General features: G+C 34.3%; 1 long non-coding RNA gene across 3 annotated transcripts in view; it reads right to left on the reverse strand.

Annotated features, from left to right (window-relative positions):
* Positions 1-25,032, reverse strand: part of LOC147584249 (uncharacterized) — a 151,791-nt gene that overhangs the window by 104,655 nt on the left and 22,104 nt on the right. For 2 of the 3 annotated variants that reach the window (XR_015255271.1, XR_015255270.1), the window contains exon 1: positions 9,548-9,781. The exons of the other annotated variant lie outside the window; for it this stretch is intronic. This is a non-coding gene — a long non-coding RNA (uncharacterized LOC147584249). Of the gene's footprint in view, positions 1-9,547; positions 9,782-25,032 lie in introns of those variants that run through there. 3 annotated transcript variants of the gene reach the window in all.

The following is a 25,032-nucleotide window of genomic DNA, read 5'->3' on the forward strand; positions in this document are numbered from 1 at the left end:
AAACATATACTAAAGTATCTGGTAGGGGCAGCTGGGTGGCCAATTAAATATCTGACCTGACCTGAGCTGAAGTCAGATGCTTTAACTGACCTGAGCCACCCAGGAGCCCCAAGCATAAAATTGTATTTCATGGTGATCTTGATTTTCTCTTAACTTTCTTGATTACTAGTGATTTTGAACATCTCTTTATATGTTTGCTGACTACAAGTGTTTTCTCTTCTATGGTTATTCCTTTTCTTCCCTCTACTTTATCAAGCTTTTGTGTGTGTGTGTGTGTGTGTGTGTGTGTGTGTGTGTGTGTGTGTTAATTAATTTATGGAAGTTGTTTAGATAATATTATTTCTAATTATTTTTATGTTTTCATATAATCCCCAAATGTGTAGCTTTTTAAATATCTGGAAATGAAAGTTTTGCTTAGTAAAGCACACTACCAAGTCATTATTAACCACATACACACACACACACACACACACAAATATGTCTAGGTTAATAAGGGAAATTTGTTAGCCTTGTGAACAAATAACTATAAAACCAAACAAATAAAGAAGAAAAACTGGAGCTGTTTCCTAAATGTAGAAACTTTATAAACTTTCTCTTTAAAATCAGAAATAAGGAGAAATTCCAACTACACTGTTGAGAATTTAGCTAAACCGTTCCATAATATTGGTGCCTTAGGCAATAATTTTGTGTCGCCAAGTGGCCTGCAGGGACTTCTGATACTAGTTCCTGTCTAAAATAACAACCCACAGAGTCACAAGTTAATTTAACTTCCTTATATGACTCCCTCAAAGGCCCCTTTTTAAAAAAGTTTATTTATTTTTAGAGAGCGCACAAGCGGAGGAGGGGCAGAGAGAGAGAGAGGGAGAGAAAATCCCAATCAGGCTCCATGCTTTCAGCGAGGAACAGACACAGGGCTCCATCCCTTGCACCCTGACATTATGACCTGACCCAAATGCCTTTTGCATAAGCAGTCTTCCTCACCTTTTCTCTGGGCCTTCTCCTGATACATCACTTTCATAAAACCTCCATGAAGCTTAACAAAACCCATTCTTTTTGGTTTGAACTGACTAATTTGGCCTTAGCTCACGTAATCCAAAACACTCTGAGAACCCTCATAATGAGGGCACAAGACCTGGGTCCTGATGTGTTCTTTGCCTACACTCTGCCTTGACCTCTCCTTGTGGCCCCTGGAGGCATGCCCTCTAACATCTCCAGGACCTGTAACTTATAAACTTCTCTATTTCATTTCCTTTTTAGTCTATTGTTGAACCAAGGCTCACTATCCAACACTCTGGGTCTCTACTTAACAATGTTAATTTTTAATAAGCCACAGCATACAATAATATAATACTGTAGCCTTTAGTCAATAGTATAAGGCCAGAAAAAGAATTTAGAAGCAGAAGCACTGGAAAGGAAAAAATACAACTTGCTTTTTTGTTTGTTTGTTTTGCAGATAATATGACCATTCACCTAGAAATTTTTAAACAATCTGCAAATTTTAAAAACAATAACTGAAGTTTAATTGGCTACATATGAAATTTATATACAGTAGTCAATTCGTTCTGATACCTACTTCCCTTAGAATTAATGCTTACTCCCAAATTTATCTGGTTTCCCAATGAAATAGACTCTTACTTAATCAAGTATAGACATATCTGGACATCATTTCTGAAATACAAAGTTTAACACAGTTTACTCTCAAATTGGAATTTCTCTGTCTCTCACACACACATGCATAGGCATATAGAGATAAAATTCAAAAGGGATACCTTTTATACAAATAAACATGATTAAAACTTTTTTTAATTAAAAACAAGCAAAAAAAAAAAAAAACACATTTAAAAGAGGCACCTGATTGGCTCAGTTGGTTAAGTGTCCAACTTTGGCTCAGGTCATAATCTCATGGTTCATGAGTTTGAGCCCTGCATTAGGCTCCCTGCTGTCTGCACAAAGCCTATTTCTGATCCTCTGCACCCCCTCCCTGCCCCTCCCTGCTCACGTTCACTCTAAATAAATAAATAAATAAATAAATAAATAAATAAATAAATAAATAAATTTTTAAAAAGGGTGTTTCAGGAACTATAAGTTTTATCGTCCACAAAAAAAGCACAATTATTGAGAAATGCTCTGGGGAAATACAAATAAAGCTAGATAATAGGGATTCACAAAGGTAATTAACATTTATTTGATCAGTCATATTTTATATGTACATTGATGATTTCTATTTTTTCTAGACTGTATGAAATCATCATGTAATCAAAAAAATTTTTTTTTTTTTAAATTTTTTTTCAACATTTATTTATTTTTGGGACAGAGAGAGACAGAGCATGAATGGGGGAGGGGCAGAGAGAGAGGGAGACACAGAATCGGAAACAGGCTCCAGGCTCTGAGCCATCAGCCCAGAGCCTGACGCGGGGCTGGAACTCACGGACCGCGAGATCGTGACCTGGCTGAAGTCGGACGCTTAACCGACTGCGCCACCCAGGCGCCCCCAAAAAATTTTTTTAAAAATTAAAGGAACAAGACAAAACTGAGATAATCAGTTATCCTATGGAGATTATAACCTTTTCCTTGATATTATTGCCATAAGTGTGTGCAGGCATAATTAACAGTATTTCCAAAAATGGAAATAAATATAACATGGGAGAACAAATAATACAGTTTGTTAGGCATCTTTAATGCTTGAGTAAAGACATGTAAGTAATATGGGTTAAGTTTTTGAGTAAGTAGGATAAGTAGAAAATCTATTTTAAAAAACCACATGCTATTACATTTTCAACATATGCTATACATTTATAGGGCACAGAAGTGATTAGTTAACTCAGTGTTTTAATCAAGAAAATCCCCCTGATGGGTATGGCAGAATGGGTGTCTGGTTCAGAGTAGGAAGCAGAATTACATTATTTTAAAATAACAGTGGTAATTTTAATCAAGATTTTTGCCTAAATTTGTGAGCTAAGTGAATAACTGATTACATAATAATCAAAAAAGTAATCTTGTTAGATGATTTTCATATGTCTAAAAATAATCACTTAAGTTTTCTTTCCAATTAGATACATATATATTAATAAAAAGGGGACAGGTGTTTTCTTTAAAACTAATTCTTATCAATAGAATTGAGTAATGCAAATGTGGCTGCTATTGCATAAGTGATCTAAAAAGAATAGTCTAAATTTAAGAATTCTTTAATTCTTAAAGGCATGTAAAAAGTTCCTTATTATTTTAACATTGAACTAGTCAAGTATTATTTAGCATTTCTTCTGTTCCTCCAATAGTTAAACATTTACTGACAATCCACTATATTCCAACCACTGTTCTGGGTCTTGAACAAATAGTAGTGAAACAATCATGGAAGATTTTCTTTCCTCATTGAATTTAATTTTACTGTAGGAAAAGAAATAATATATGTAACATATTATATATAATATTTAATATATAATACTAATATAATATGATAAATGTGAAGGGAATAAGGAGAAAAATGGCATGGAAGAAGTATGCTCACTCAGTAAGTGAGGGCTGTGGAATTCAGCCAGGGTCCAGGGAGGTACACAGGGCCCAGTGTAAACACATCCCAGATCTTACACTTCTGCAGGACCTACCAAACCCTGGATTTTGTCCCTTTGCCCCACATCCTAGCTGCAGGGGCCACAAGGCTGGTTTGCCCAGATCATGGTAGACCTTACAGTCATAAAAGATCCAGATATTCCCACTATTGCCTTATTATTTTTTTAATACCACTGGCTATTCTTAGACTTTCCCCAGAATTAAAGAACTTCAGCATGGCTCTAATGTGCAGCAGAGACAGCCTCAACAACTCTAGCACCCTAGTTCAAGTTCACCAATGGAGCTCTGCCTTTACCAGTGACAGCCTGGAAAAACTGTGCATCACAGGCTGGAAGTGTTTGGGAATGTACACCTTATTTATTTTTGAACCAGTGACAAAATTCTACAAATAAATGGATAATACATTGCTTAACTACATTCATTCATATCAATGAGGGGGCATATATGGATGCTGTAATTTTTTTTAGGTTTATTTATTTTGAGGAAGAAAGAGAAAGAAAGGGAGTGGGGAAGGAGCAGAGAGAGGAAGAAGGAAAGGGAGAGAGAATCCCAAGCAAGCTCCACACCAGCAGTGTAGAGCCCAACTTGAGGCTCCAACCCACAAACCATGAGATCGTGACCTGAGCTGAAACCAAGAGTTGGACATTTAACCAACTGAGTCACCCATGTGCCCCTGGAATTTTCTTATTTTTATCTCTGACCACTGGATTTCATTCCTTACAAAGCCAACAAAAATATAAATGTCAATAAGGTACGCATGACATTTTAAAAAATTAAGCCAGAAATTTCTCACTCTGAGAAAAGTTGAGACTACTTCTGTTATATAGTATTTATAGTTGTACTATATCTGTGTGTGTGATATGTCATGTGTGTAAAATCATATAGAGAAAACATGGAAAGATCATGTGACCTACAATCTAATGTTTGATTATGACATATTTTTGCTGCTGAATGGAAAACCATATAGAGTCTAAATTAGTGTTAGATACACATTTTAAAAGGGAGATCAATCTTTGCTTAAAATAAGTGATTCTTGGTGATATTTTCATTGATCTCAATAAAAATTAAAGAATTTTTATTTGGCTATGACACTTAAATTTTAATAGAGATGCAGAAATTCTAAAACTTGTCATTATAATCTTCCCAATGATCTCATTTTCTTTTCTTTCTCTTTGATCCATATCATCTAATTTTAATTTCTCATTGCATAAGCTGTTCATGTCCTGATAGGTACTTTTTTTCTTTTCTTTTGATCCAGAAGTACTACTGCTTTTAATTTTGAAAACCATTTGTAAAGTATAGCTGTTGTAGATAATGCCACAATACAGAACTGAAAAATGTCAAAGACTATTTCTTTTACTTTTTAGTAATATTTCTTGACACCTAAAAAATTTCTTGTCAGCAGAATATTGAAGATAAATAACTTCCTTCATATTTCTGTAGAAATGCACAAAATAAACCTTTGATCTAAGGTGACATTTATTAACCTGAATGTAAGATTAACTATAGCATTCATCCGAATAATATTTTATACTCATCTAGAAACTTTCATCTCAGACTCTCAAAAAATGCAAATACATTAATTCTGTAATCCTCATAAGACTCCTATTGAGAGCGGTAATTATTCTTATCACTTCTTTATTGACGAGGAAGTCAAGGCATTGAGATTACTCCCAAGTCATAGCAAAAATCAAATCTGACTATAAAAATGAGACTAGTGTTTGAATTTCTAGCTTTCTATTACAAAGTTACAATTATTGTCCTCAAGAGTTTGTTCGTTTTTTCAAAATATATTGTTTTCTGAAAGGCAGTAGAACATATGAAAACATTTCTTCTCCAGTAAATCAACCAAAAATAATATTCGCTTCTAAATATTAAGATTTTCCAGCATATGCACTCTTGAATAGTTATACTGAAGAAACTCATTGAATAGTTATGTACTCAACAACTAGGAAAGGATGTGTGAAAGCTTGTAGGAAGGCAGGATCTTAGGGTGTGTGGGCATTAACCACATAAGATCAACTTTCATTATGGACATAATTTCTATTAAAGTATTCAGTGTAGCCAAAGGGACAGACAAAATGCCTAAAAGTTGCAGTGTGTGCTGATCAAATTGCTGTGAAGATCGTCCATAATGATGTATGTGATCGAAAGTTATAGCTGCAGCAAGAACAGCTCTCCCCTTACAATTGCAGACATGGATTTATCTAAACATTTTTAGGATTACACTTCCTCAGCAGATGATCCAAGGAGCCATATCTCATCTCACAGCCCATGTCAGATCCAATATGCTCTTACTGCACCATGTCCTGCTCATGATAGTTAGCAAGCTGTGCCTTTACATTTGTTTATAGAATTTTGTAATTATCCGTCTCCCTTACTGTACAATAAGCTTCATGAGGATGGGTGTGGTATCTGTTTTTCACATTATTCCCATTACTTGGTACAACATTTTTCACATATTAAGTAGGAAAGTATCAACACATAAAAAACATTTTAATTTGACTAGGGTATCTGGGCAAAATGTGCTTTGGTTAAAAATATTTTTTTCCATCATGTATAATGTCATAGACTTATGGTAAGATTTCCCTCCCCATTTATCCATATAACAGAATGTGGTAAAAGTATAATACTTCAAGAATTTTGTAGCCTCAAGACAACTTTTAGAAAATAAACCAAACACTCTATCTGAAACATTATTTCATTTATGTAACTTGCTCTGAGGTTATCATACCACTGTTGAAATTTAGTGGATCCCTTGAATAAAGCCCAAGTATATTGGGTAAAAAAGTTTTTGCCCTCAAGCCTTTTCTTGCGTCTTTTTATAAGTTGCATTTGAATATAAGTGCCTATTATTAGATGGGGGTAAGGGGAATGGATTTCCAGAATGATGTAAAATAGACCAATTTGGAACATCTTTTGGAATTTCCCAGAATTACTCAGACTCTAGAATTTTTACTTCAATAAACACCTTTTTGGGGATCAACTGAATTTTAAGAGACAAGAGTATTCTGTTCTATTACCTAATTTAAAATATCCTATCTTTCATTAACTTGCTTAAAGTTTTTTTAAAAAGCTTGGTGAAAAAAACAATAAAAAATAATAACTGCCCCAAGTAGTACCATCCTGTACAACAAAATTTTAAACACAGTAAACATGACATGAATTACAACTGTAACTTGCAAACAAGCAAATTGTTTAAGAATATTTTCTTGAACATCTGCACCTCTATGTGCATATGTGTGCCGATGAGTGTAGATGGAGAACATTGCACACATCAACAAATGCAAAGTAAAATTAGTACATCAATTGATTAATATTGCCCCTATGAATTGCAAGTAGCCCTAGACTGGGTGAGGACAGGAGCTGAAGTCTTCGGAGTCAGAGTCTGGTGTTCTCACTGCAGTGAGGATTAGAAGGCTGTGCTGTAAAATGTAGGATTGGACTCCCACACATGTAGTTGTATAATCTCTCCCAGAGCTCGCTTGGTTTTTAATCTCTGTATTTGAGGTATGAAAGCCTTTTTTTTTTTTTAATTTGAGATATAACTTGCTGAAATGACTTAAATTTAAATGCAAATATTAAACATCTCAATACTAACTCATAATGGCATTTATGGTGTTTAGTTACATAGTGTAAGGTTTGTGTGTATGCTTTAGCACTCATGCTAATTTTGGATACATTCAATTTCACAGGCTCATCAACAAAATATCTTTTGCTTAATATAGAGTGATTTGAAACAGAAATCTTCTCAATATATTTTAGATAGTGCCATGAGTGCTGATGATAAAGCCATAGGAAATCAGACATGTACCAGACTAGATATTCCCTTTTCTGATTTTTCTGTCAGTTTCAAATACTGTGAGTCTATTTTTATATTTAATCAGAATAAGTGCATAAGGGGGAAAAAAAAAACTTCACATAATATCCTGTAAGTAAAATTAGTAAAACCTGGAAAGCAATTTCCATTTTAGTATGTGGATCGGGAGATAAGATTCAATATCGGTTCATTTTCAAGACGGCAAAAGAAAGTGTAATTTTCAGTTCTCTTCTAACTTCTATTATCCACATGGGAGCTGTTATTATCTACATAATGTACTGAGGCATTTGCAATTAGGCTTACTGCTCAGATTAGTCTCCCTTGGTTTCGAGTCACTTTCACTTGAAACGATAAAATTAAATTAGCAGTTTTACCCAGGTCAGTGTAAAGTTTCTCCCGGTGGATTTTCAAGCTATTGTTGCTCTGTTAGAGTTTTCATATCATAACACTGGATGCATTTGGAATGCAAATATTCTTTTCTATCTGTATGAACTTTTAATAAGAGGGAAATATATAATTTTAAGTCAATTTATTTCATTTAGATACTGTACGAAAGTTTAAAACTGTAGTTGAACGCCTTGCTTTGCAGTTAAGTTTTATCCTTTTCTTTTGGTGTTTCAAGCTATATGAGGAGGTTTCTATTAAAAATTAACATATATTAACAGGAGAAAATAATACTGAATCCTAAACGTAAAACAAATTGCATTTGTTCTTTGAAACAGGAGACAGAATGACTATGAAATTATGGCTAGGAAGGAACCGGTCACTTTCTCACTTTCATTTTCTCTTTATATTCTTTTATTTCCTGTCTTTCTCTCTGATGTACACTTATTAAATATAATCAGAGGATTGCTTTTCATTTTTTTTGGGATGTACAGAAACTTTTGGAAAAAGGAAAATAGGTAGAGCAGACATGTAAATAGTATTTGCATACAAATTACACTGCATTGAACTGATGAAAGGGAAAACAAAATGTGGACTTGACAAAAATATTGAACATGCTCAACAATAGAAGTAGCTATATTTTTGCCCTGCTTATTTAAAACAGGAAATACATTTGCATCCTAGGTTCTTCCCTTAAGGAATTCTCTTTGGTTCCTCAATTACCCCTGTCCCTTCAATCTTCTCTCTGTTTGGCAATCCCTTGCCTCATTCATTGCTTGACTAGCTTTAACTCTTCCTTTAAGCCACTGGTTGTCACTTCTGTGAATGCTTCTCTACATCATCAGACTAATAAAATGGGTGCACATCTTTTGGAATCCTGCAGCACCACGCTCTTACCTCTGAATGGTAACTGCATATTGTTTAGCTCATCTCTAAGGCATGAGTTGCCTCACTCATTTCTATTTCCCTAGAGTTTTACACTCATACAGTACAAAATGAATAATTATTTGTTTAAAGACTAACTGAATAAATGAATGAATAATTAAATGATAGGTTAGGTATTTCTTTTTTTAGAGAAGTAGAAAAAACTGGCAACCACATGTAAGCTAAATGTGAAAGAATATTTAGGTATCAGAAATTCTTCCAAATTATTTCCACTCTTTCCTTAAAATGTTACATAGTTTTCTGACTCAGAGATTACGTCTGGCTGTGTGTGTGTCACAAAGAGAGAGACAGAGACAGAGACAGAGACTGTAGATGCCTTTAGGCAAGGCATCTCAAGTTTACATTCTCTGTAATTCCCAGTTACATCATATCTGACCATCTGACCACCTCATACATTTATGGTACCTGATTATTCCCAGAATGTAAGCATTTGAATTTGGAATGCTTTGGGAATTGCAATTCTCCAATAACAATGAAAAATTAAACAAGAAACATTTAATTTGGTGATTCTTCTTTACGAAAAGACTGACCATTATATTAGTTTGAACATTGTAATCTGACACATTTCCTTTCTTTTTTTAATTTAGAGACTCAATTTCAATATAAACTTCTCAGACAAAAAATAAAATACAAATAAAAATAAACACACACACATAAGTACACAATTTCTATCCAGAATTCTTAAAACCAAAACTTTCTAAAGATCCAACATTATTTCATAATTGATCTAACACCTGACTAGAAGACACGTAAAGCCAATTCTGTTATTTACTTATTCCACTTTATGTGATTATTTGTACATTTTGATGCAGAACTATTAATGTCACTTACTTCGAGGTGTTCTCCACATTTGAAATGTGTTTCAAAATTTTCCTCAATTAAACATGAAAGTAATCTGAATCCTGAAACTCACTCATCGGGTTCTAAGGATTTTAATTGAGGTGATAAAAAACCATATAAAATAAATATAAAACAACTTCAAATCTAAATACAGCTAGACTAGGAATTAAAAAAAAAAGAAACTAAGACATAAAGAATAAAAAGAAACACCTCCTGCAGCTGGTAGAGAAGGGATGCTTTATTTAGTAATGTTACACAGGCATTCAAAATATCCTCCCTTGGGAAAGCTATTTTTAACTTGAATCCAGGAATGAACGTGATTAATGTATCTGGTTACTATAAAGTTTTTCCAGGATAAAAATTCCCATCAGCCATTATTTTAAACAACCTTTTGTCAGCTTGTGTTGGACAAACATTAGCAGCTAGACTTTTTATTTTGGTCATGTCTTAAAAATATAATAATATTAAAGTTTAAAGAAAACTGTAATGATGTTACCTAATTCTAGAGTCTTAGCATTTCTTTTCCTCTCCATACATGCTAACTACTTCACATACTGTCTTTGATATTAAGTAGGTACCAGCTAGGGTTATGAAAAATAGAGAGTTAATACTATAAATAAAGCATATTCTTTTTTTTAATTTTTTTAATGTTTATTTATTTTTGAGAGAGAGAGAGAGCTCAAGGAGGGGAGGAGCAGAGAGAGAGGGAGACACAGAATCTGAAGCAGGCTCCAGGCTCTGAGCTGTCAGCCCAGAGCCCAACGTGGGGCTCAAACCCAAGAACCATGAGATCATGACCTGAGCCGAAGTCACATGCTCAACCAACTGAGCACCCAGGTGCCCCAAAGGCATATTCTTTAAAAAGTGTTTCCCCCAAACACACCTGACAAACAGTGACATCTTACCCATTGGACCTTGCTGGTAATAGCTGCTTCCTAGGGAAGGTGTTGAGGTTGCCCATGACATGTGAGATCCTCCATACTGTTTTTCTCTTTTCACACCATGGTTGAAGGTGTTGTTGTAGGTTTCCAAAAATGTACAAATGGAAAAACTGAGATTTTTCAAAAGTAAACAAGTCTAATTAAAAAAAAAATCTTGGGGCACCTGGGTGGCTCAATCAGTTAAGCTTCTAACTTGCACTCAGGTCATGATGTCACTGTTTGTGAGTTCAAACCTTACGTCGGGCTCTGTGCTGACAGCTCAGAGCCTGAAGCCTGCTTGGGTTCTGTGTCTCCCTCTCTTTCTGCCCCTCCCCAGCTCATGCTCTGGCTCTGTCTCTCAAAAATTAATAAAAACTGTTAAAAAATATTTAAAAAATTCTTGCCATCATTTTTTGGTTTGAATCATGTTAATTGCATAGGAGTTAATCTTATTATATCCAAACGGACATAGTTCTCTTTATATTGCTCTGAATCCTTTCAGCTTAAATTCGTAGACATGTGACTGTTTTTTAAAAGGACTTTCTGCAAAACTTGATGCTAGCTTGGAAAACCTACCACAGTATCCAGACTGTATAAGAAAAACCTCATGCAATTTAAATTCAGATCTAAGAGATATATGCATATGCACAAACTTCCCCAGTTGTACTGAATAACAATTTTAAAGGTCAGAAGAAAAAAGGTCTAATCACTAAGAAATTATTAATTTTCTATAAAAACAGCACAATCTATCTTATATTACTGTCAGAAATTGTTTTCTGCAAATGACTGACATAAAGTGTGCTTTACAGTCCATAACCTATGCAGTGTCATAACACTGCTATATACTTGGCAGTGTCTGAAAATGTAATAGAGGCTCATTACAAAAATAAGTTTTCTGAGAATACTAAAATACATTACAGGTTTAAAAGTACACTTAAAAAAAAGGATATTTTTAAAAGAAAATATGATATATTTATATATAGCCCCCAACCAAGCAAAAAACAGGGCCATCAACATTTAGACTAGTTGAAGACGAGTAGGGCTTCTTATACAATGAATAAAGTATCCAGTCAAGTGAACTTTTTTCCTCAGCAAGCATATCAGAAGATGACTTAGTTCAAACTTGTCAATGTATTAATTTAAAAGGTTCTTATCTTGCTTTCCCAAACTCCGTTCTAGGCCCATATCTTTCAGAATGGCGCTGAACTTTAGCAGAGTAAAGGTGCTTTCTATGCAGTAGATGAAAATGCCTACGGCAGCAGAAAATAAGGCAAATAACAGTAAAGCCCAACTGTCTCAATAGGATAGAGTCCCAGTTATTCGTGAATCTGTATTATTAAATCCTGTCTTAGAGCAATGCACTTGTTCTGTATACACTGATATAAGTGTAAATACCCTGAAAGCTGAATGATAAAATTCACGCAAATTAAAGGAACAGTGTAATGAATAGATCTATGATATTTTTTTCATTTCATTCATTCCAGTAAATAGTCAGTAATCAAGACATTCTGAAGTTTAAGATTAGTTCACAGTGCAAACCCCAAAACATAGATAAAAGCAGCAGTTTTTATTCTGATTACAAGTACAACATTATAGATAATTTGAAAGATAAAAATCAACTGAAATCCTATCATCTCAAGATAACCTCTATTGATTGATATTCCTTTCCTGTGTTTATTTTTATTTATATTTTATACAATTCCTTTTAACTTATGTAATTATACAATTATATTTATTATAATTGCTTATAATACCTATATATTTTAACTTAAAATTGCCAATGACTATTCTACTGATAAAAATATTTCAATATGATTTGAGTTAAAATGTGTATTATATTGAATTCATAGTATCTTTTCCTGCTTTCTCATTTAATACTATATTGTCATCATTTAAGCATATTTTGATTTTTAGTTGTTTAAACATCCTTTGCATGAGTGATACAACTTATTTAATAATTTCATAATATTTTAGCATTTGAGTTATTTCAAACTTATTTTTTATGTGATGAACAGCCCTTTTCAGAGTTCTTCAAATAAGTCCCTAGATATTTCTTTAGGAAAGACTGTTAACAATTACCAGGCATCAAATCTTTAAGTATCTTTTTTTTTTAGTGTTTTGTATTGGGGGGGGGGAGGGAGGGACCATGTGAGTGGGAGAGGGGCAGAGAGAGAGGGATCCAAAGGATCCAAAGCAGGCTCAGTACCTACAGCACAGAGCCCAACATGGGGCTCGAACTCATGAACTGTGAGATCATGACCTGAGCTGAAGTTGGACGCTTAAACGATTTAGCCACTGAAGAGTCCCAAATCTTTAATTATCTTGATCCACATAGGCAAATTTCTTTCCAGGAATGCCATAACAATGTAGACTGCTCTAAGCAGATTGCTGATATCGATCTCAACTCCCTCTCAACAATAACAGTACAATTTATACATTCTAACCATTGTTTATATCATAGGTGAAAATGGTTTTAAATGTGATTAAATAGAGGTATATGCACAATGTTAAAACATAAGATTAAGAATGTCAAACCAAACTTATGAGTTTATTTCCTGTCCTATTAAAGACCCAACTGAATAATATTAAAGCAATTTGAAAAAAGTGGGTAAGATAGAAGCAAAAGGAAAATGGGAATGAAATTGTTGCATGCTCTCAGCAGTAAGAGATATCAGCAAATTTCTCAAAGATGGAAAGCTGAGGGAATGGTATTGATTGGTATGCCACACAAAAAAGGGTTAGAGCAATGAGGTTGCTCACTTACATAGTTTATAGTCTGTGAGACCTGAAATCAATGAATGTACTTTCAGTGGAGGGCAGGAGTAGGAGGCGTCACAGTTATCAAAAGGATATATTGAAAAAGTCAAACTTCCCCACATGTCTTCCTGGTCCTTTGTCCAAAATGGTCACCACGTTAGAATTTGCCAGTTACAGGTTAACACTTTTAAAAAAAAAAAAAACTAACAACAATAAAAAAGAGAGACCAAAATACAGCCTGGTATAAAGTATGGAGAGAAGAATCTATGGTAGAATCTAACAAGGGATCTGGCTTCCTAAATTAAAGCTCAAACTATTTTAACATTTCATAGTGGAGAACAGGATACAAACTAATTCTTGAATATTCCTTAAAACACAACTTATTACTGGATAAGTGTCCCCGGATGAGCCTGACCCATATGCATAGTTTCTGAGTATTTCTATTGACTTATTATCAAAAAGAGAGGAAAACTGAAGGCCACCCAAAGTTTGAGGAAAACTGAAAGAAAAAAGAGAAAAATCTAAGATAATAAAATACACAATTTGATGTTAGGCTAAACAGAAGTAATGCAGAAAACAAAAGAAAACATCTAAAACTAAACCTTATTTAGTAGTCTCAGGTACATTACAGAAGCTGTTTTCATGATAAAATAAAAGCAGAAGATACTGTGAAACAGGAGTTATCAGAGAGTGAGAAAGATCTCTTGGACTTTAAAAATACAATTGCAAAAATTAAAATGCCACAAAAAAATTAGAAATCCAAATGGTGAAATGCCTAAAATGTAGAATAAAGGACAAATAGAAAATACAGAATAACTAGAAAAATTCAGAAAGCCCCACAGATTCAAATGAAGATAGGCTGGCTATGAACACATTTAAACCGACTTCCTGGATTTAGAGAGACAGAGGCTTCTTTAAAATCACACTTCACACTGACAAAGAAATACATGTACATACATTGTACTGAAATTTTAGAGCACAGCACTGAGGATAAGGAAGGGATTCTAAAATTTCTACAGATAGGAGAAAAACACAAAAGAACAAAAACACCAAGTAATGTCAAAGCTTGAGACATCAGCACAACTTAAGTGTAAGTTATTTAAAGAAATAAAAGATAAATATCGGCCATAAATACAAAAATAATTCTGGAGATAGGGTGATAGCAGGAACTGCAGGGAAAAAAAAAAGATATATATCACTGTACATCCTTTGGTTCTGAATTGAACAATATTTAATCATTAGAATGCAAATCCTATTAATTATGTATGTGAGCCAAACTGGCTGTCTGTACATGTTATTTGCATGCCATTAATAAGAGAAATAGGAAAAATGATAATAAACTGGTGGGGATAAAAATATCACATGGTTAAATCAAATTATTAGGACCAAAGAATAAACTCAAGTACTTGGAACACTTTTAAAATAACCACATTTCAAAGAAACCTAAAAAGAGGTATGACCTTAGGTTTTTATCTGTATAACTTCCATAAGAAATACATAATTTTGATAGAAAAGTTTAAAAGTTTAAGCCTTGCTTTAGCAAAGTTAATTAAAATATATTTATTACACATAGAAAGTATGAAAGCCAAATGTAATCAAGTTCTAAATATTCAAAATGCAACCAATTTTTTTCTCATGTTATTTCCTCCACACTCCTTCTCTAAAAAAGGATGTTAGATAGTGAGAAATGAAACCTATATATACTGTCTCTCAGGAAAAGATGAAACAGGCAAAATTTCAGGTTCCTAGTTAAACATCTCTGAGACCAAACAAAGAGGCCCAAGGAAGTATATCGTCTCAGAAAATAAGTCTGTAACAACCACATTAGCCTACATGTCAAACCTAAAAACACAATCATCAAGACTCATTTTAAGAACATTGCTTTGCTGTGCCTACCAGACCAAAGCTATTCTATCATAAAGTCAGTTTAATTCCAGTCAATACTTTACCTTGAAAAATCCACCTGAAATCATCAAAACCAGGTCTTAAAACTCTTTCTATAACCTTTCCTATCCTCACCAAGTCCATGTTCACTCTGCTGCAGTGAGTTCAATAAATTTAATTTTGCTTGATCAATAGATTTTCCTGTTGATTTTGTAGTGGGGTGGGTGTCTTCAGTAATTCCAGAGACCCACCAAGATCTAGCAGAATCCACCTTGCCACCATGGCTTAAGATCATCTCTTCAGAATCTGAGTCCACCCTTGAGGTCTCTAGAGCCTACCTTCTGCAATGATAAGCTTTGCTCTACATAGAATAAAAACTCCTATTTATGGAAGTCCCAAAACTGAGTTTATTGTGTATCCTAGGAATGTATATTCATATTTTAAGAAACTTTTGATAAGCTAGTAAGTTTTGAAAATTAATATTCTTTGTAAAAATGTGTCTTCTTATTAATGACATTGTGTGTCAGTCTGCCTGCCCTCATCTCTTTCAGATGGTAATCTTTAAGAGGAAGTTCACAGGGCAAAGGAAAAATGTAGGTCAAGTAAGTTTGTCTTTCAAGTCAGCTGCAAGGAATAATAGTGACAGGTTGCATTAGCCTACTGTCCTTATAGATCAATCTTCCATTTGAGTCATCTCTCAAATAATTGGAAATTTTCCTCAGACTCTTGTTTTTCAGTGGGAGTCTGGGTGCAGCAAAGAACCACTTAATCACCTTCTATAATCAGAGGCTGCATATTTGTCAGTTCTCCATCTGGAAAGGACCAACTATTAGGTTGTGAACTTCAGATATATGATACTAAAGCAACATATTTGATCAGATATTTTCGTGGACTTCTATTAATCTATGTACATGTCCTCCTCTTGATTTGACTCTTGCCTCTTATAAGTCTCTCATTATAACTCCAATTCTCACACTTTTATTTCTAAATAGCAAAATATAGCAAACATAATTTACAATAAAATTATCACATTGTAGAACTTTCAATATATTAAAAAAACGTTCACTTAAAATCTTCTTATAGAACTTGGAATTGGGAGTAGCAATGCATAAAAACAGACTAATTAAAAAGGAGCAAAGCCTCTGAATAGACATTACACCCAAGAAGATCTACAAACGACCAATAAGCACACGAGGATATGCTAAACACCATTAATTATCAGAAAAATCAGTTTTAAACTACAATGGGATACCACTTTACGCCTAAGACATGACTAATAACAAAGACAGATGGATGGAAAGAAATGTGAACATTCATATAATGCTGGTGGTTATGTAAACTAAAACACTGCAGCCATTTTGGAAACAGTTTGGTATTTTCTGAAAATGTTAGACATAGAATTACTATGTGATCTTACATATATACCAAGAGAAATGAAAATACACATCCACTCAAACATGTATACAAATGTTCGTGGCAGCATTATTCACAATAGCCAAAATGTTGGATAAACCCAAATATTTTTATTATTTATCTTACGTATGTATGCGTATGGATGGATGGATGGATGGGTGTGTGTGTGTGTGTGTGTGTGTGTGTGCGCGTCGACTTCACACTCAGTGCAGAGCCCAACACAGGGCTTGAACTCACAACCCTGAGATCAAGACCTGAGCTGAAATCAAGAGTCAGACACTTAACCAACTAAGTTACCCAGACACCCCTCAAATTTTTTAAAATAAAGAATGGATAAATGTAGTATATTTATAAAATGCAATATTATTCAGCAGTAAAAAGGAAAGAAGTACTGATACATACTATAACATGTATGAACCTTGAACCCAACATGCTAAGTGAAAGAAGCCAGTGACAAAAAGGCCATATATTATATCATTCCATTTGTAGGAAATATCCATAATAGACGAAGATACAGAGAAAGAAAGCATATTAGTGGTTGCCTACAGCTGGAAGGAATGGAAAATATTTGGCAATACATACAGGCTTCTTTTTGGAGTAACAAATTTTCTAAAATTACATTTTTATGATGTTTGGTGTTGTACAACTGTATACTAAAAAACATTGAATTGCACATTTTTAATGGGTGAATTATATGGTATATGGATTACATCTTAATGAAAGTATATATTTGTTCAGGATACTGGCCGTAAATCCAAATAGTTTGTACAGCACTCTGGTTTGTCACTTTTTGTTCCCTATTACTGGAATTATACTGTATCAATTTATGAATAGTAGTTAGACACATGAGATCTAATCTAGGCAGTTTAAACAAAAAAGGATTTAAGGAATATTAAGTTTCTTCATAACCTTTATATAGGCTATAGAACCAGACTTAATATAAGGAAGACTGTAAAAACAGAATTCAGGTTCCATGGGGCGCCTGAGTGGCTTAGTCGGTTAGGCTTCCGACTTTGGGTCAGGTCATCTTGTGGTTCCTGAGTTTAAGTCTCTTGTCAGGCTCTGTGCTGACAGCTCAGAGCCTGACCCCTGCTTCAGATTCTGTGTCTCCCTCTCTCTCTGCTCCTCCCCCACTCACACTCTGTCTCTCTCTGTCTCTCAAACTGAATAAATATTAAAAAAAAAAAAAAAAAAAAAAGAAAAGAAAAAAGAAACTCAAGTTCCAAAACTGCTTCCTTAAGGATTCCTTAAGACAAATAAATAATAGGGAAAACTTAAAATTGTGTTCCATTTGGATCACCCTAAACTACAACTTGAACCTATATTTGTCATATACTCTCTTTCCCATAACATAATACACCATTATTACTTCCTACTTCCACTCTTCCTCTGTCTTCCTTTGACTCAAGTCAAATGGAAACTCTTCAAAGATGACCTGGCCTTTTACAGTTAGATAAGTTCTCCAAAGGAAGAAAGCCCTCATGGTTGATTTTAAGTCGCGGTCTATTTCAGAATTAAGAGCTATTGAGAGGATTTTCCAGTTTAGACAAGTAAGACAAAACAATTATGAAGGAGTTTAGGATAATTGTGAGGATTAGATGGATGTCATGATACACTGCCCAAGTGTCCCTTCAGAAATGTAAGTGGTACCTGGTTCAAGATCACACATCACCTTCCTGGGGCAGATTATGCCCAGTGTAATTTACTTATCTTTTTTTACTTTCTTAATTCAGAAACCCTTTCTTCTTTAAAAATGAGCATTTAGAAATACAGTTTTCCTTTTCTAAAATTATTTACGTATATCCCATCCATTTAAATATGAGATTTTAAAAAAGTAACTCAATTCCTTTTTTAAATTTTTTGTTATAATTTCTTTTATGATTTCTGAATAACTTAGAAATATATTTTTGCATATTCTAATTTAAGTACCTCTATATACAGAGGGTGTGAATAATGTATTAAAAATAATTTTTAAAAATATTTTATCCACTAGGGGTTGCCTGAGGCCAAGGTATTGGTGGGTGATTGACTATAAATGACACAAGAAAACTTTTCAGGTCAATGAAAATGCCCTACCGATGGAGGTGTGGTTTAATGAATAGAAGTTATAGCTCCATAAAGTTGATTTCAAAAATACTTTATCTAGTATTTTTAGTAGCTGTACTGGCATTAGTTTTGTTGGATGTGCAGTCAGCCCTATTGCCTTAAAAATCACCACCAAATGCCACAAAGAAAGACTGACAAGTTTCCGGCAGAATTTAGAATGTCTACACCAACTGAGAGGCTGGAGAATGTAGATACCACAAACAAGTTACAAGTCTACTACAATCAAGCAGGAGTTATAGTTGGAACTAAGTTACCAAGACTAAAAATCTGGAGAGGCTAAGTTGTGACATGAAGGACAACGCATTGGACTCAATTTCTGGTAAGGTATGATGAAAATCCCCTTTGCGAGAGGAGGAAGCATGATAAGATCATCTCACTGTGGTATAATTTATTACTTCAAGTTAACACATCTACATTAAATAATTCACATTAGCTGAGTAGGTAGAGTACAGGGTAACTACATAATTATTATTATTTTTCTAAGGAACAAAGAAACAGATGAACACAGAATAAGTCCCTCCCAGGGAAGGTAGATAACAAATACAGTCTAGCATGGACTCTGGCATCTCTGGCCCTGAGAACCTGAGGAGTCAAGGAATGTATATGACAGAAAGGTGGCAGAAGAGAAGAGATGGCCTGGAGACAAATTTCAACTGTTTACCATTTCGTTATAGGCTAGGCCTGCTAACTAGTAATAATAATGATAATAATAATAATAATAATAATAATAAATAATAATAATACTGTCCTGTTGTGAGTCTTGCCATCCTTTCAGACCATACTGCTTCCTATTAGCCTTGGGAATTACAAGATAATTTTTTTGCATTTGATACTTAAATGCTATTAAAAAACAACAAAAACAAAAAACTGATGGACCAAGAAAGACACTAAGAAAAAAAATCTATAAACATCAATAGTGGCCATCACTCAGTAAATGAACTGTAATGGCTGACACTTTCCTAATTGGAATAATGGCAATGTCAGCCTAAATATGGATCAGATTTAGACAATCTTTCAACAGGATTTCTCTAAGGAAATACCATGTAGATATGTGTTCAGGAAGCAGTATTCAGCGGTAATAAGTAGAAATCCACTCTGAGCTAATGAGTTTAAAATGGTTGCCAGTTTTAATATGTCTTACCTAAAGATACAATAATCTTACTGAAGATAACTCACACTGTGGGAAATACAAAATGTCCTTAGTAGAATGAAAAATGTATGTCTCCAGGTCTCAAAGGGACCGGTAAGGTTAGGGTCATTTTATTCAGCCTGCAATGAACGGTCATGTAAGAGAATTCTAAAACTTCTGAAGTAAATTCAACAGTAACACAAATTCCCATCATGCCACTTTACATATATAAATATATATACATATATATAATCTATTTGACCTGATTTTCTTGACAGTGAGTGCTCATTTGGTAGAATAAAACTTAAATTATTAATTTGATGAGTTTCCATGAATATAGAAGAGAGAAAAACACAATTAAATTCATGACAGTATGAGATTTCTATTCTGCCAGGAAAAGTGAATTCACCTATAAAATATGTCTGATGTATAAGGAATTTTTTTTTGAAAAGTGATAATTGTACATACAGTATTCTAAAGCATAGTATATGGCTCTTTGTTTACCTTTTCAAGAATCAGCAATAGCATCTTTCATCAATCCTTAGTGGTCACATTGATTCCATTTCCAAATTAATAGATCATATTCTTAGGGGTGTCTGGGTGGCTCAGTTGGTTAAGCATCTGATTTGATTTTGGCTTGGGACATGATCTCAGTTTGTGGATTGAGCCCTGCATTGAGCTCTGTTTGCTGGCAGCATGGAGCCTGTTTGGAATTCTCTGTTTCTCCTGCTCTCTCTGCCCCTCCCTGCTCTCACTCTCCCTGCCCCCTCAAATAAATAAATAAAAATAAAACATGTTATTAAATATCTTGGATATAAATATTCACTACTCTAAAAACTATTTTTTGTCCTTTCATTCCTAGCCTTGAGCCCAGTTGAACTACATTTTTTTTCCCAGAAGCAGCTCAACATGGAAGTGGTAAAGCAGTTGTTACCATGAATCCTTTCAATGTAATAATATAGCAAATTTCTCATATTATCCATTTTAAATGGTTTGTTAAGGGTGTATTACTCTGAATAAGGAGTAATAAATAGAAATAATTGATTTTCCCAAGTTTAGAAACAATTTAGAAATAAGACAAAAGTATTAACAGGTAGACAACTAACATATTATCATTCCTACTAATGAGTATGAGGCAGGAGAGAAGGGAGACTCAGGAGGCAAGTTGACCAAAGTAAAGCCATTTTGGTTTTAGGCTGACTGTTAACCTAAAAGTCAGCAGGTCATAAAAGGAACCACAAGATGTGACTTCTGGAAGACAACAAGACCCCACTCCCTTGGGATGCACATACTTAAAATTGCTCCCTGTGGGTAATTCCACAACCCTAAGATAAGGAAAAAACAAAAAAAAAATAACTAACTGCTCAATGTGAATGATAAACCCATAGTTAAAGAGTAAGCTTCTCCCTATATGGTTAGCTACTTAAAAGAAAAAACTTATAAAACTCTTTGTTACAGGCAAAAGAGGGTTCTCTTTCTCATCTGGGAAGAGAGACTGCTACTTTGTCTATGAAGTAGCTCCTATCTTACTTCTACACTTAATTAATTTTTGTCCCTTTCTCTAAATGGATAGCTCCTTGAATTCTTTCTCGTGCAAAGCCAAGAACCCTCTTGGCCCAAAGGCCTGAGGCCCTCCCTCTGGGGCCTGGGCTCCAGACATCAGGTACAGATGGCACTGAGTCCAGGATGCCTAGTTTTACCCTATTTTAAGTAATTGAAGCAAGTCTTCCTACTTAACAAGCGATATTTCTATCCCATCCTTTTTAAGCATTAAAATATCTTTAAAACATAACTAACTAGTTAAATCATCCTAATTAACAGTGCACACGCTCTGAAAGGCACAAAGTAATTGTGAACAAATGCATCTGTAAGACTTGATATTTAATCCTCAAAACCCAAACCTGTAGCATGATAATGTAAATGTACTTAATGTCACTAAACTCTACACTTAAAAATACTCAAAATGTTACGTATACTTTGCTACACATGCAAAACAAACAAACAAACAAACAAACAAACAGAAAACCCAAGCTAGCTCAGCTCCCTGACTCCATTTCTACAGTATTAAAATTATCTCAATTCCTAAAACTCTTTGTTAATAAATATCTGATGCAAGCCCACTTGAGTCTGAGGAATAATAGAATTTCTATTAATTACTTAAAATTACTATATCAAGTCTGGAATCCCAATGTATATAAAACATTCTAATTTCAAGAAAAAATAAGTGACATTCAAATACTATGGACATAATCAAATCTCTCATTTGTCATGAAAAATAGACATTTTGCAGGTAGGTGGCTATAATGTAAAGTGACTTTGTAATTTAGAGAAGTTTGTTGATACAATGCTTTCTTTAAAATGTACATTTTCATGGGGTGCCTGGGTGGCTCAGTTGGTTCGGTGTCCAACTCTTGGTTTTGGCTCAGATCATGATTTCATAGTTTCGTTCGTGGGATCAAGACCTGTGTGGGTCTCCACACTGACAGCACAGAGCATGCTTGGGATTCTCCCTCTCCCTCTGCCCCTTCCACTCTCATACATGTGCTTTCTCTCTCTTAAGTAAATAAACTTAAAAAATACATAAAAATAGGGGCGCCTGGGTGGCGCAGTCGGTTAAGCGTCCGACTTCAGCCAGGTCATGATCTCGCGGTCCATGAGTTCGAGCCCCGCATCAGGCTCTGGGCTGATGGCTCGGAGCCTGGAGCCTGTTTCCTGTTTCCGATTCTGTGTCTCCCTCTCTCTCTGCCCCTCCCCCGTTCATGCTCTGTCTCTCTCTGTCCCAAAAAAAAAAAAAAAAAAAAAGTTGGAAAAAAATACATAAAAATAAAATGTATATTTTCCTAATGATAGGGATCATAAAGTATGTATTATAAAATCACTCACATATCAACAAATAATCTTAATAGTTCACTGTAGTAAAAGGTTTTGGTTTGTTATTCCTATTGCTAAATTTAAGTCACAATTGTTTTAGAATTACACCGAATTTTGTAGCATAAATATATTATATTAGAATTTAAAGTACATGCAATCATGCAAATATGGTAAAATATCATTTTTAAATCATCCACAAGTTTATTATTAAGTGAATACGATACAACTAAGGCATTTGGTAAGAACAAACATTTTATTTACATAAGAAATCATTACATATTATTCATAAGAGAGTAAACATGATTATTCACATAATTAAAGATCAAACCCAAGTATAAATTAGAGTGTGTGCTTATCTGGAATGATCATTGTTAAGGATCAGAGATTTGTTTCCACTCCTGTGTGTTACGTACCTCCTGTGCATTTATCAATTATAAATATATCCCTGCTAGTAAAGCATTAGCCAAGGATAGAGCAGCAGCAGAGAGAGAGAGAGAGAGAGAGAGAGAGAGAGATAGAGAAAAGGTTTGAAACTTTATTATTAGAAGCAGTTTACTAATCTTCAAGCATAATTTTCATGTGATTCAGTCAGGAGTTAAATATTTCTCTACTTGGGTGAGCTCCTAAAGGCAACTACTCTGGAAGGTTTTCCCTTAATTATACTTGAGAAACTTTCACAGTGAGTTTTTCCTCATGGGCTTGTTTACACATTTGACTAACAAATACAACAATGCAAAATCCAGTTATTTAAACATTTGCATTTCTAGAAATCAACCAATGTTTGAAATTTTTAACTGCTGAAAAGTGGAACATTTCCATCAGCCAAAACGTATTTAGAGAGCACAGAAAGAGCATATTTTTCCCCAAGTAGAAGAAAAACTCACCCTTGAAGTTATACAGGTGTAGGTATTGCTGCTAAGGATTTTTTTTCTGGGAATGCTAGCTGAGAAATGCTGGATTTGTTCTTGAGGGCTTTATAGTATTACTAAGAAGAGGATTTCTATTGAAAAAAAAGGATGAAGTTATATAAAAAAAGAAAAAGGATGAAGGTATAGACTATATAAGTTTATTTTCTTTCTAGTTAGTATATGTTGAAAAGACAAAAAGGATGGGTGTTGACTTTTGGATTTTTTTCCCTTTCCTATACCAGAGCCTTTTGAGGAGCTGAAGACATAGCACTCACAAAATGACTAATTCACGTTCACTTCTGTAGCTAGTATTGCACCAAGTCTTTTCTATTTAATTTTATTGAGTTGTCCCAAACTACTTAAGGAAGTAGGTATTATTCTCTCTTATGAAGACATTGAAAAACATGTAAAGTTATGGGCTCAAAGTGTCATAGCTGGTGTTCCCAGAGCTAAGAGTCTTTGACCTACATTCTTTTTAAAAAAAAATTTTTTTTTAATGTTTATTTATTTTTGAGACAGAGGGAGACAGAGCATGAGTGGGGGAGGGGCATAGACAAATGGAGACACAGAATCTGAAACAGGCTCCGGGCTCTGAGCTGTCAGCACAGAGCCCGACCAGGCTCAAACCCAGGAACGTGAGATCATGACCTGAGCCGAAGTTGGACACTTAACCGATTGAGCCACCCAGACGCCCCTTTAACCTACATTCTTAACCACTAGCCTCTCTGTATGTATGTGTATATACATGTACACACACACACACACACACACACACACACATATATATATAATGTGAAACTATAAATATATACACATTTAAATTGAATTTTTTCCCATCAGGAATCCTCTCCCTTTTCTTCATTTTCTTTCATCCTTTACCTCTTCATATTTAACACATATTTATTCTTCACCCATCCTATGCTTTCAGTTTTTCTCCTTTTGCTGACAAATTTTACAATGAGTACATAAATTCTATTCAGTGTCTCAATGTCCTCATCTTCTGCATACCCTCAATTCATTACAAAATGGCATTTACTCTCAATAGTCTTTCATAGTATAGACTATATTTACTGCAATTTTTCAAAGCCTCAGAGATTGTGATACAGTAAATCTGTGATACAGATTTTTTTTTACAAGTACCTACTGTGGTTTTCTCTATTTTTTTTTTCTTTAAGCATGATCATTTTCAGTTGTTTGTCACAACTTCTTAACTTCTTAATGGGTTTGTTTCAATCTCTTATAAGTTTGTTTTAAAACCAGAACCACCGTGTCAGCCTTCTCCCACCTCATCCTTCACATTCTTTACTTAGAATCCATGACTTCAAACAACATCAATGGAAAGATGCTTCTCCAATCTGTCTCTCCAGTCAAGAATTGTCTTCTGATTTCTAAATCTTTATATGAAATGTGGATATCTCCGCATTAAACTCAATATATATCTGATCTTATTGTATGTTTTATGCCAAACTTTTCTATTCAGCATCCTAG

The sequence above is a fragment of the Puma concolor genome, chromosome A1, assembly GCF_028749965.1.
Source record: "Puma concolor isolate L17-30 chromosome A1, mPumCon1.1.hap2, whole genome shotgun sequence".
NCBI lineage: Eukaryota > Metazoa > Chordata > Mammalia > Carnivora > Felidae > Puma > Puma concolor.